Source organism: Triturus cristatus, chromosome 9 (genome assembly GCF_964204655.1).
Source record: "Triturus cristatus chromosome 9, aTriCri1.1, whole genome shotgun sequence".
NCBI classification, from domain to species: domain Eukaryota; kingdom Metazoa; phylum Chordata; class Amphibia; order Caudata; family Salamandridae; genus Triturus; species Triturus cristatus.
The window spans coordinates 909,584,095-909,598,569 of record NC_140592.1 but is presented as its reverse complement, the minus strand read 5'-3'; positions in this window follow the sequence as shown (position 1 = coordinate 909,598,569).

The following is a 14,475-nucleotide window of genomic DNA, read 5'->3' as shown; positions in this document are numbered from 1 at the left end:
TTAAAAAATGTATGTTAAAATTGTTATTGTACAATAATAAAAAACTATAAAACAGAGACCAAATTTGCTGTACAATAAAAAAGAAAGTTAGCTATGCAGGCGATGGCAAGGTTCATTTGTTCACTGGATAAAGTGCAGTGCATTCACTGTTCCCAGCTGGTACTGGGTGGGCGTATTAAGGAGCCTTATAGAGAGTATTGTTCTTATTGTTAGTTTTTTCTCAATAGTTTTTTGTGCAAGGAAAGTGCTGATGCTCTGTCCTTTGAGATAAACCGGTCCCGGATCGTCAGTTAGTTGTACCGCTAAAACTTCTTACTTGTGTGGCTTGCTTTTATGGCTATTCCACTATTAAGTGTTTTTTGTTCGGCCAGCTTTAAATATTTTACTAATCTGCAGTTTAGCTGAATATTTCCCGGGTTAAAGCAAGCCAACACCACTTGTCTCCTGGTGTGGATACCTAGCTGCTTAAGGGGATCTTTTACTAGCTGTAACCGTTCCTGATGTAGATCCTTACACGTGCAGATTAGGTGTGAGATGTCTCCTTCCTTGGAGTTGCACAGCATACAGATACTTTGAGTTGTGGCCCTCAGCCATGGTGGAAGATGCTGTGTGCATGGGAGGATACCCAATCTGTGCTTTACAAATTTCATTTTTATCTCTTTCGAATAGCCCTGATTAAAGTACTTTTGTGGTGCAAGTAATTTGTATGAGTTCAAGGTCATCCAGGCATGGGATCTATCTCCAAAGGTTGCCTTATCCTCTACCACCGCAATTTGTTTTACGCATTTCCATGCCAGTTTCTTGAAGGTTGAATGACCAAGTTGAGTATTCCAGAGATCTGTGAGATTGGTGCTTTCCAGAGATGTGTCCCTATGCTGGATTTCGTGCCACAGCAGTTGGTTCAGCGTATTTGGAGTGGTGTTTCTGATTTTGTGCCAACAGATAACATAAGACCCATGCCTGGCCAGGGATTGGTGTAGGAGGCCAAACTCCAACCTTATTTGAGCCGGTGAAGTGTAATGCTGGAGGCAAAACATGATCCTATAGGCTTTAACTAGAATGCTATCTAGTGTCTTGGCGTCCCTCCCCGCAGTGCTCCACTGCCATAGGTGATCTCCAGGAGTAGTTTGGCCTGAACTACCTTCAGCAGCGGGCTCACTGTCGGCCCCATCAGTCTAAAGGCAAGATTTTTAATTGAAAGTGCTATTGCCAGCCCTCTCCTTCTTATTTTCTCTTTTTGACATTTGAAATTTCCTTCCTTATCAATTATTACTCCTAGGTATTTATATTCCTGCGATGATTCAAGTTGGATGCCATTCAGAAACCAATTCCTCTGCCGATTTATTTTGTTGTTTATTGTCATTGACCGAGTCTTGCTAAGATTGATTTTTTAGTTGTTTTCTGTAGCATAGTTCTGCATTCCCGTTAGTTGTGTTGGAGACCTACGTAAGTATGACTGAGCAGAACTGCGTTGTCTGCATACATAAGATTGGATGAGGTTGGAACTGCTAGTAAGTTCTATTTGTCTGGCTGTAAGTAAGGTGATGTGTGATGATGTGCACTTGGTCAGACTCATGTAACTGATTTACCTGGTAGGTGGCTGTTGCTACCTAAGCAGTTGCTCAACTCCCCAACCCTTCTCTTTAGTAACAGATTAATAAATAATGATTTTATTATTTTAAAAGTACATAATAAACATAATTAACAATTAAATAAAACCATTAAACCTATATTAAAAATGTTTTGAAATTAAATAAACATAATTGTAAGCTAAATGTTTTATATCCTAAATAAAATAAAAAAGTTATTGGAGGTGTGATTTAGTTTTTTAATATTGTTTTTAACAAATGTTATTGGTATCTGATATATATATTTAATTTGATTATCTGATACACATTTGATTTGTTAAGTTAATGTGCTTTAACATTTTGTGTTTTTATTTCTGGATTGAAAATAGAAATGTAATCAACATTGATATTTTACTTTTTAATATTTTTTTAGACATTTCTAAATAAAAATTAACGTACTACATTTTTTCATTACTTTCCCAGAGGGAAATCTCTACCACGTGGCAGAAATATCTACCTATGTGTGCAAAATAACTAGCAGCAACTTCACACTCAATTCAATTTCAATTCAACTTCACACTCATAACTCCTTTTGTAGGAGGCCCCATCTCCTGATTTGATGGGTTGCAGGCATATACGTCTACACCCAGGTGTAACTTTACAATCAGTAATGATGATTAGAAAAAAAGTGTAGAGTTAATGAATACGTTACTTGGAGTGCAAAGTGACTCTTACTTTCTTCATCAATGCGGACTTCTTCGATTGTCTATGTTAGTTTTAATTTGAGTGAGAGCTGGCTTACCATTTTGCAGTTAATTCAGACATCCTCAATCTGTGTGCATTGACTATTTCTTAGCATATAACGATAAAGAAACATGGTATTGGACTTCACTGTAAAAATGATATGGGACTAAATAACTGAAATCTATTTATTCAAATTATTTATTGTAGCTACATTGTATATACATTTTTACATCTGGAAAACATCTGGCCTACGATAAGTCCTTCTTAAAAACTGACAGACACATACCTCTTTTTATACATGTTAAATAATTCTTCACATTGTGAGTCAAAACCAGGGTCCAGTAAAATCTGTTTTCACCATATGTATATCCTGTACATTTTATCCTCAGAGGCTCCTCTTCTTCCAGTCATTTTCCATGTATCAACAGTGATGTCATGGTTTTGGCTATCTCATTAGTTAAGCCTTCATGAGGATAATTATGACTAATAATGTATACATTCCACATAGTTCCCACCATATAGCAACTCTTTAGTCATTATATTACATTACTAGCATTAAACTGTCTCCACAGTGTACATAATTCCACCTTTCAAAATCATCAACGCCACCTTGTCTTCTTATACCTTATGACAACTCACACCAGATTTCACAAATCTCCTTTCAATAAGATCCATGATTGTCTGTTTTTCTCAGTATAACACAGTTAAAATACATACGTGGAGCAATGTTTCTCACCATGCTCCTAAAGCTCCATTAATCAACAAGAAAACACAGGAATTGTCCTTAGAGAGTTTATTATGGAGATAGATAAATCGGCAATGATGGAAAATATAATACTTTTAAGAGAAAAATATACAGAGGACAGGAGTCGTGATGGGAGCAAATTTTGCTCTGAGTGTAGCAAATCTTTAGGTTTCAGATTTTCAGAAATGTACAACAATGACAATCTGTATAAGGGATACATAGTTGAATGGACCAGATTCATAGATTACATCTTTTATTTGTATCTGTCATGGTCCAATCGACCACTTAATGGAGTACAAAGAGTGGCTCCCACATTATCTCTAGAGCCCTATCCTGATGAATTTTACTATAAAGGGCTTCTAAATCACGTGAACAGCATGATTGCCTCTTTGCACATACAAGCAAGCTGTAAATTTGACTGCTAAACTGTTTACTATTGGTCATCAGGATTCATCCAGTCTTCTGTACAACAATTTACTTACTGCCAGTCCCTTTTTGTGTTTAAGGCCATGTACTTGGTGTGTGTCTACTATGGCTGGCCAGGCGTGGGCAGTACTACTTTTTATAGTAGTTTGAGATAACCTGCATCATTTTTGGACTCCTGTAGATAGATGTCTCCTCTTCCTCCTCCGTCCCCTTCTTCTGTCATTTGCCCTGAGACCAGCAGCGGTTCCTCCAGTAGGAGGAGGAGCATCGCTCCCCCCTGCTGCAAGCGCAAATATGAAAAATAAAATGGTAATAAAATTATTTTATTACCATTTTATTTTTCAATGTAACCAGCCCGAGTAGAGTCTCGGGGTGGGGCGGGGCCATTACTCTTGATTGGCTGCAGCAGGGAGGAGTGATGGCTACTGCAATTTAAAATGTGCATGTCACTTTGGCCGTCTGTCCTGCGACAGCCAGCCTGACGTGCACTTTAAACCTCTCCAACCCGAGCTGTGTTAGATAGCTGGGTGGAGAGCAGGCCCATTGTCTGTAAGGGTTCTGAGCCAGCCCGCTCCACCCAAGCCTGGTGCTTCTCTCATGCTGGTTAATATTATCGGCATCATCAGAGCAGCATCTGGATTAGATAGAGGAGTTTATTCTGGGACCCTGCCCTGCCTTGGCGCCATGGACTACGGAGCGGTGAGGAGCACAAGGCAGTGGGTAAGTACATTATTTCATTTTTGATTAAAATGTTTTCTATCAATTTTACAGGCAGAAACTCACACTGCCTTGGCTTGAGCCCCAGCCCCCGAGCTCTCAATCGTGGTCCACCGTAAGCACTGTTTATAACGAAGCACTATTGAGAGCTTTGCTGGTTTCTCACAGTGCCTGTAAGTGGCTCAAAATATTTGCCCCACCACTCAAATGGAAGCAGATACCACTACCTGAGAGTAGGTTGTTTGTTGCATCCATTAGAGGGTTCTGGAATTTTAGCAACCCCATCTCTTTGCATTCATTTAAGATATTAGGTGAGAGTGGTCTTTCAAGACTCTGCATGGGACTGCATTTTAGACTCCCGAGGATCCCAAGTATCGTTGTCAGTGAAATTTGACACACTCTATTTACAGAACAAACAGTGCCTAAAGGTTCCACAATTTAACGCATGGACAGCGCTCTCTGAATAAGAAATAACGTGCGCAAAAGATCATTACTTGGAGTGTGAAAATTTGCTCGGTTGAATTTATTGATACATGAAGGAGATATATGTCCTTTGCTCCAGGTGCTGGTAATCTCACAGGTGGTCCCTTCTGTTCATCACAGATGGTCAATAGGAAGATGTGGTGCTGCTCCATGTGACTGCCCCTGAACACACGTAGGGCAACACGATACTACGAAAATACTGGAAGAAGGCCTCGCTCTTAAGAACTCTGGGAGTTCACGACAGAAGCCACACAAAACAAGGAAGGATGCATGGTCTCTGCTGTACTACACCCATAGAATTAATTTTCACATTGACCATTTTTTGTAGACCCTTTCAAGAACTAAAACACCAATTCCTCTTTGTGTTAAGGAAATGTAAAACTGTACGCCAGTCAGATTAATTTAGCAACTCGAAAATATGCAACCATAATTTTTTGGATAAGAAGGAGGTACTTGCACTTATTGACATCTTACATTTGCAACCTGTCAAGAAAGTATTCATTTTTATTTACTTCTTTTTGTCTCCCGAGTGGAAACTTCTTGATTGTGTCATTAAGTGCAACAATAAAACCGCACAATAACCCCCCTCATCCGGCTGTTATTGCTCACATTTCTAATATTATTTACTTTAGCGTCCAGAGCCGTATGAAGGCTTATTAGACCAGGGTTCCCAAGTGCAAAGTCCCTCGAGGCTGAGCCTAATGTGTCTTGTCTTTTATGATTGCTTTTGTAATTAATGTTCGTTGTTTCAGCTTTCAGAGAGTACTGCTCGGCTGAACGCTCCTGTGTGAGACGTACTTGTTGGCGACCTCTTTTAAAACGTCGTCTGCTGATCCGGCATTGGGGCATTGCTAATCCTCAACCGAGAAGTCAGAAAGGTGGGAGGCATGGAAACAAGAGAGACTGAAAGTGTTCATCTTTACAGCAGGCTAGACGTCAACACAGACACAAAAGTATTGCAGATTGGAATTAAGTCCTAACGCTGATTAATTCAAGGTAAATTGCCTGTTTTCTTCTGCTTCTTGCCTCTCGTGTCTTGTCATCTACCAGTACTTATCTATAAGGTGGCCATACCCCCAAGACAGGAAACTTCAGAGTCACCAGTGAGAATAAATGGGGCATAAACGAGGCCAACATTTTCTGCATCCCCCTTGAGTTTTTAGTGTCTCCAGGGGGAAAAGAACCGTTGTTTTCTTTATTTCTTCTCCCAGCTGGACCCAATATTTGTTTGGTCAGAGGTCACTTTTTAGGTTAAATACACGAGTCCTGGTTCATCTTCTATTGCTTTGGAATTTAAGTGCCTGTTGGTGTGACCCTGTGGGGGTGGTTGCTGGCGCCTAACACTTCATTCAGCTTTGCCTCTTGTCGAGTGGTGAAAGACTTGGTGTGCCTGTAAGTCCTTCCCCCCCCCCTTCGTTTCCATGGGGTCCTCTTAGGTGAAGTCTTGGGCTCATGGTTCTGTTTGAGGATGGGCTTCTGATCTTATTTCCGTCATGGTCCTGCAGGACACTTGCATGGACTTGGTTCAGTGCTTGCTTTCTACTTTGTACCTTGATTCTCTGTGCTCTTTAGCTTCCTGGCCTGCTTCTTGCCATATAGGTGTCCTGATGCACTTTCTTCTATATGCCATCTCGGAGGAAGCTGGTGTGATTGACCTTAGGGTGTTGATTTGTTCTTGACTGCTCGAGCACTTTTCTTTTCTAGATCTGAGTGAGTAGTGTTTGATGCCTTTTTACGTCCACCGAAACGCGTTGAGGTAATTTGCAAATACTGAATCTGTTAGGACAATGGACTTGGTAGATAGTAATTTGGACACCACATGAAGTATTTTCAACCACAGATCGAACTGATCAGTTTTTACACATAGACAATTGTTTTGCCTCTCCCTGTTTTTGTGTTAATTATGTTTGTATTTTAATGTATTAATCTGTTTACCGGCACACTGGATGAGATGTTCACTGCAGTGATTATTAAAAGATTGGGCATGCACATATTGTACTGTCTTTTTTGAAAATATATTAAATTTTTGTGTCATTGCTATATTGTTGTGGTGCTGACTTTAGTATGGTTCTTGGGTTGATTGAGGTGTGAATACAAGCTGTATATGTGATTGGATTGTTCTCAGAAGTGAGATTAAGTTGGAGTCTAATGTTGTTGTGCCAGCACATCGTATTCAATTGTTTGTGGCCCAAGATACAACTTTGGGATTGTGGGTTACAGCCTTTCTTGGTACAGCTTTGCTGGCATTGTAAGTTGCATATGCCCGAATGTTTGCTTACCTTGGAGATACATGGCCTATTTTGCTCCTGTCTGTTCCTGTGGTTCCACCTCAGTGTCAAAGGGATGCAGTCAGTATGATGCAACAGTTGATCTGGGTCCACAGAAGTCTGGGTTCATAGTTTGATATGCCAGATAAGAAAGAACAGAGACAAGAAAGAGGGATGTACTAGTAATACCCTGATTACTTACCAGAACTCTTCTTTACCACTAGTCCTTCTCTTCCTGGGCCACCAAGAGAAACTTCATCCACAACAAAATCCTGGCCAATTCCACCAACTCCAAGGAACTTTTCAGTGTCATTCAAGAATTCACCAACCCACGCAGCAAAGCCACAGACATCATCCCATCCCAAGACCTCTGCGACAATCTTGGAACCTATTTCCACCTAAAGATCAAAAACCTCTACGACAACTTCATCGACCATCCACCAGGCGCCACAGACGGCCCCCACCCCCAGAAACAGCAGCCAGCCCACTATCTCCAACTGGACACCAATCATGGCAGAAGACACCACCTGGACCATGAAAAGCATCCATTCGGGGGCCCCACTGACCCCTGCCCCCCTTACATCTACCACAGAGTTGAGGCCGCCATCGCACCCGAACTACAACGCACCATCAACACCACCTTCAAAACAGGCACCTTCCCAGACGTCTGGAAGCACGCAGAAGTCAGATCCCTGCTCCAGAATCCCACAGCTGACCTCACCGAGCTCAAGAAATATCGGGCCATCTCGCTCCTCCCCTTCGCAGCCAAAGTTGTAGAGAAAACAGTAAACAGGAAACTGCCAAGATCCATTGAAGAGAACGCCGTCCTCGACCCGTCCCAATGTGGAATCCGAAGCAACCACAGCACAGAGACCGCCCTACTCGCTGCCACAGACGACATCCACACCCTCCTGGACCAAGGCCACTCTGCAGCCCTCATCCTACTCAACCTATCAGCGGCCTTCAACACCGTCTCCCACTGCACACTAGTCACCAGACTACGCAACGTAGGCATACAAGGAACAGCCCTGGACCCAATCATTTCTCACCGGAAGAAGTCAAAGGATCAGACTCCCACCCTTCCTCTCCGACCCCACAAAAATCACCTGCGGAGTCCCACAGGGTTCATCACTGAGCCCCACCCTCTTCAACATCTACATGGCCCCCCTCGCAGCCATCGTCTGACAACATGGCCTCAACATCGTATCCTACTCCGACGACACCCAGCTCATCCTCTCCCTCACCAACGACCCCACCACTGCCAAACTCAACTTCCAGAAAGGAATGCAAGACATCACAGTCTGGATGACCAACAGCTGCCTGAAGCTCAACGCCGAGAAGGCAGAAGTTCTCGTCCTCGGTACCACCTCTTCTGCATGGGACAGCACCTGGGGGGTGACCGCCCTCGGAAGCCCACCTACCCCCTCAGCCCACGCCAAGAACCTCGGCATCGTACTCGACTCATCATTTACCATGAACCGACAGGTTAACACCGTCACCTCCAGCTGCTTCAACACCCACTGCATCCTCCGCAAGACCTTCAAGAGGATCCCCCCTTAGTCAAGGAAGACAGTCACCCACGCACTCATCACCAGAAGACTATGGAAACACACTCTACGCTGGCATCAACAAGTCCCTACTCCGCAAACTCCAGACACTGCAGAACACCGCCGTCAGACTGTTCCTCGACATCCCCCAACACGAACACATCAGCCAACACCTTCGAAGTCTCCACTGGCTCCCTGTGGAGAAAAGAGTCACTTTCAAAATCCTCACACCTACAAATGCTTACACAACAACGGACCCAAATACCTTAACTACAGAATCAACTTCCATGTACCCAAAAGAAACCTCCGATCTTCCAACCTCACACTGGCCGAAACCCCACACATCCACAGAGCCAAAGCAGGCAGAAGATCCTTCTCTAACATTGCAGCCAAGACCTGGAACGAGCTACCGGCAGACATCAGACACGCCCCCTCCCTGAGCACCTTCAGGAAGACCCTCAAGACCTGGCTCTTCAGCTAAACAGATCTGTGGACCCCCCCCCGTCCCGTCAGTGCCTTCAGGCTCTCACAGGTGAGTAGCACGCTTACAATTCCCTGATTGATTGATTGATTCCTTGTCACTGTCGTATTTAATCTCCCAAATACCATTTTCTACTCGACCGGGGGTTGCTTGGATATTTCACGAGGGAACTAGGAATGCCCGACACTTAAGTGACACATTGTAGAGAGAACTTATTTCCTCAATGTTTTCCACTAAAAATTCCTGCCTTTAAGGTGGGTCTAGCTCAAAACTAAGAAATGTGACGAGGAAGAAAAGAGATGAAAATTACTATTAGTTTATCAGAGCTTTATCATTCTAAGCAGCACACACAATTCTCATGATGACATGCTACAATAAAAGGGAATGTCCGGATTTTCCAAAACAAAATGGGTGAGAGAAAATGTATAAGTAAGCTCCAGCTGAAAAGTGGAAGTTTTGCTAGATAATGAGTGATATAAACAGACATAGAGCATGAGAGGAACATGTATATAGATGAAGCATAGACAGGAGGGGTCAAATGGTCCGACTAAACAATGACAATTTGTCATTGATGTGCCATACAACATCAAGAACACAGTCAACTATTTACCAAATCTAGTTTTTCAGATCATCCCCTCTCCAAGTGCATCTCAATTTCAGGTCTGTAGCGCCTCACACCATCTGTACAGAAGGCAGTGTAATTCCAGAACCCACACTACTACACTGCTGCGAAGAACTAGGGCAGGTGATCTATCATATGGGCTGCCAGCCAAGCAGCTTGGGGTTGATTTACTCACTGTTGAACTGCTTAGTGCAATGTAAAAAGTTGTAGCTAAAGAAGGGAACTTATATGCAAACACCTATTTATCGGATGTTTCAGCAGCCTTGAATATTTCAATAAGCCATTTCGAAACCTGATATCGATATAAGGTCATGAATGTAAATCTAACCTATCACAAACATTTATCAGTGCTGTTTGGCAGAAGTGTTATATTATGTTATGTTAAAGTAACTTGCTAAGCACATCTGCTTACTCCCAAAGGAGTATCCTCACATCAGGTGCCACTGGGTAATTGTAGTTAGGGCCATGTTTGGATGCGTGAATCCTCAGGAAAAAAGTGCTTCACATAAATAAACCTCTGAGATGGGCTAGGGACCGGGGAGGGGGGCAGTACAAACACTTTAATGGGGAGGAGAGTCTCAGTACAGAAAAAGATAGGTCTTTCTATGTGTGGAGACTCCGCACTCATAAGATACTACTCGTAAAACTTTTTCTGAATAGCAAACAATTGCAAACTTACAGAAAAGGGTAAATTTACCTTTGTAAATTAGGCCTTGAGTTTTTCTCTATTTTATATAAATGGGAAAGTTATTTTGTCATATTTCCCATTTTTTCATTTTTGAATAAAATCTCAACTGTAATGACAATCAGTTTTCAGCACAATGGAGGCTTTTTTGCTGATCACAAAATAACTGCTGCAACAGTGAGATTTTACCTAAGAATGTCACCCATTTTTTATTTTTGGTATGATTTCTTATGACTCTGGATGCTCCCAAGCACTTCCCTGTGGTCAGGCATCGTTGATGTTGACCCCACCATGGCTGTTGAATGTTTTTTTTCCATGGCATGAAAATCAAACATTGTGATTTTCAAGAAAACAATTCTACAGACCCCTTCTCCAGACAATTAAATTTGTCAAAAAATGCAAATGTGATTGACAGGATTTGTCATTTACTGGTTCCTGACTTTAAATAGCACAGGTATAAAGAATATTAACCTATTATAGACTGCTCAGCAACTTTTTGAAACCCAAAACTACTGAAGAGATCTACACCACACCAACAAACGAATGATTTCTAAGTAAAAATTCTACCTCTAAGCTACATTTGACGTGAATCCGTTTAGGGTTTTGGTTGTAGGCACAAGCAAGGTTTCCTATAGGAGCTAAAGTGAGACATCCTCCTTAACATTTTTTCTCTGCATAGATTTCCATGAAAATGTGCAGGTCAGTCCGTAGCTGATACACCAATCAATCAACAATTTTGGTGGAAATCTATCCATGGAGTTAAAAGTTATAGACAAATCATAAGATACCACTTAAATTGAAAATGTAGCAACCACTACTCTGTTTAGTTGTGTGGGTGAGTGTGGTGCCCACTCTTGGGTCACCAACAGGATTGTTCCTGTCAGCCACGGGACTGTGTAACTCCGGACCCACAGCTGACATGAGAACATCGATCCTTGTTGACACGGATGCATATTCTATGCTTTCTGATTGTGAGCAGAGAGTCCAGCAATCTGCTGGTAGACTAGAGAGTGATGCCAGGAAGGGAGTCAAGAGAAAACAACACACCATTCCAGATATTGGGATTTAAAACATTTTTAGGGTTTGGTCAGATGGGTCACCTAGGATGTCGGCAGGCAGAAAGAAAACAATGTGTTGGCTTAGGTTGATAGCAGTGAGAAGGATAGCGGTAAGATCCCAAGTTTGGTGGGTGTTCTCTATGACTGCTTTGTTGCTGTTCTATCTCAGTGAGATGCACATTGTGCAAATTTGCAGTAAGCTTCAGTGTGACCATAGTTAAAATGGATGTTAGCAGGATAGGAGGAAGATTATTTGTAGGTATTTGTAGGACAAGAAACTCATATGATTAGGAAGACAGAGATGGATAGGCTACAGAAGCAGTAGACTGTGTTACCTTGGTGTAAAAAACTGGTTGTATACACTGGATCTAGAAGCCTTTTGGGATAACCGGAAAAAGCATAGACAGTAATTCAGTTAATCTGCTCAAAGTGAAATATTAGTCCCCAGTATGAAAGAAATGGACTGTGGGTTGGGAGGCAAGGAGGACTGATCGCTAATATTTTTAAAGTCAAATTCACTCTGAAATGTAAACTCTTTGAGGACAACATACTCGTCTATTATGGCAAAATCAATACATCAAATGTAGACTTGGAACTCTTCCTTTTCACAGTTTCACTGCTAAATGGTCTTTGTGGTGTTCAGTTTCTGATAATTGTCCATACTGCATGAAAAATGACCGAAACTGAGAGACACTTCCTATTCTTTTTGTATTGCCTGTTCGCAAACAAGGGGGAAAATGGATTTGTACAATATGCCTGATGTTAGACTAAGACAGTATCAGACTCCATTAAGGATTTTAAAATCAGACACACAAGACTGTATTGCCTTCGGTTTGAGCAGATTTTTGCTCCGGGCGTGGTCCCTGAGGGAGCAAAATCAGGTCTCAAAATTGTGATCAAGGCCTAGTGACTAGTGTATTGTACTTTTATAGATTATACTGGAGTAACTACTATCTATTACATGGTTTTATATTACCTGCATTGTTTGTGTTGCCTTATCTTGTATGATTTATGGGATCAATTCCATGAAGTAATCATACTGATGATTGGTTTGACTATGTTTACACACTTTGCAGTGGTCAATAGTGGCCAGCAATACTACTACTCAGGGGTCGATTCCGATCCTGTGGAAAGGCCCTACGAATCGTCGTTTGGAGCGTTTTCTCCGTACGACTTGCACCCGGTAAACTGTCCCTACAACCTAGGAAGTACGATTCGTACAGAAAGCCTATTTCCATACGAATCGTACAAAAGACCGTACGTGGAAAAAATACCTACGATTCTGATCCGAAACAGATTGTACGCGACGTCCAGACGTATTCAGGCAGCGGTTTCCAGCCCAGCAAGTACGATTCGTCCCTACGTCACTCCGTATGGCTCTTTTTCTACGGGAGTCAAACACAGCCGGAAAAGCAGAGTTCGACGTGAACCGCCACGCAACGGAGACCCGGTACGCGACGTACACGCCATGAACCCCATCGTACGTGTCATCCCGGTCCTCTTGGCCTACGACCTGGTGCACCGCTCCCGACGCACACGCCGCAGAAGGTGAGAACAACACCCAGGGGCCAGGGTGGGGGTGAGGGGCACGAAACATACCCCATACCCAAACCCAAACCTATAATATGGAGGCCATACATTACCGCCAGGGTCTGGTCACTTTGGGGGGCGTGTCCAGCAACCCCTGCGTACCGCAACAATGGAAGTGGACGTGTATGGTGCATACCACACGTACCCCTACGGCACCATTACAACAGTGGCACGGACCGTACCCACGCATGAATGCATGGGTACGGTGCGTACCACACGTACCCCTATGGCACCATGACAACTCAGGTACGGACCGTACCCTGGGTACGGTGCGTACCACACGTAACCCTACGGCACCATTCCAACTCAGGTACGGACCGTACCCACACATGAATGCGTGGGTACGGTGTGTACCACGCGTACCCCTATGGCACCATTACAACTCAGGTACGGACCGTACCCACGCATGAATGCGTGGGTATGGTGCGTACCACACGTACCCCAACGGCACCATGCCAACTCAGGTACAGACTGTACCCACGCATGAATTTGTGGGTACGGTGCGTACCATACGTACCCCTACGGCACCATGACAACTCAGCTACGGACAGTACCCACACATGAATTCGTGGGTACGGTGCGTAACAAACGCACCCCTACAGCACCATGACAACTCAGGTACGGACCGTACCCACGCATGAATGCGTGGGTACGGTGCGTACCACACGTACCCCATTATGGCAGCTGTAAATTTGGGATAGGATGCATACACATGGTGGATCTGGGCTTAGCTTGTCCTCCAGGCTATAAAATCAATCACAAACCCCGGGTGGGAGCCAGGGGAGGTGGAGTTGGCCTGATTTTTAGGGAGACTTTACATCTTTCCCAGCTCGACATCAAGGCCATTCCAGGCTACGAACTATTGGGCTTTTCCCTAAATAGTCAGGGAGGTGTTCTATACACTGGGCTGCTGTGTTATAGACCCCTGGCCAGTCCTTTATCAGAGGTATCAGTGCTCATTGACTTGATTCATGACCTATCCAACTCCCATACTAGACTCTTGGTATTGGGAGACTTCAATTTATGGCCAGATGGTCCTATATATTCTGCTTTTAAAGATCTGGTGCAGGCTTGTAATAATATACAGCTGCAACAGCAGTAACCTTGCCAACCCACTCTAAAGGTCATATTTTGGATCTGATTTTTGCAGACATAGGGAAAGTAGCCATACAGAACATTCAACCTCAATGTTGGACAGACCATGCGTTGGTTCACTTCACTCTTTCACTCCCCACAGCTTTAATGAATAAAGGTAGCCTAGGTGCTACTAGGGTGAGTAGACAATGGTCCAAGCTTTTGAAGCAGTCCATCTTGCCCGCCTTACTTCCGATGGGTTTTTCTTTGGGAGACAGTGTGGATGCGAGTTACGCAATTCTTAGCCACCGAATTGTGGCTTCACTTGATTTATCTGCTCCGTTGCGTAAAACTAGAGATAGGCCCACTCATGCTATGCCGTGGTTTTCAAAGGAACTGTTTCAATTTAAACTTCAGTGCAAGAGGGCGGAGCGTGCCTGGAGGAAACATTACCGGGAATCAGATAGA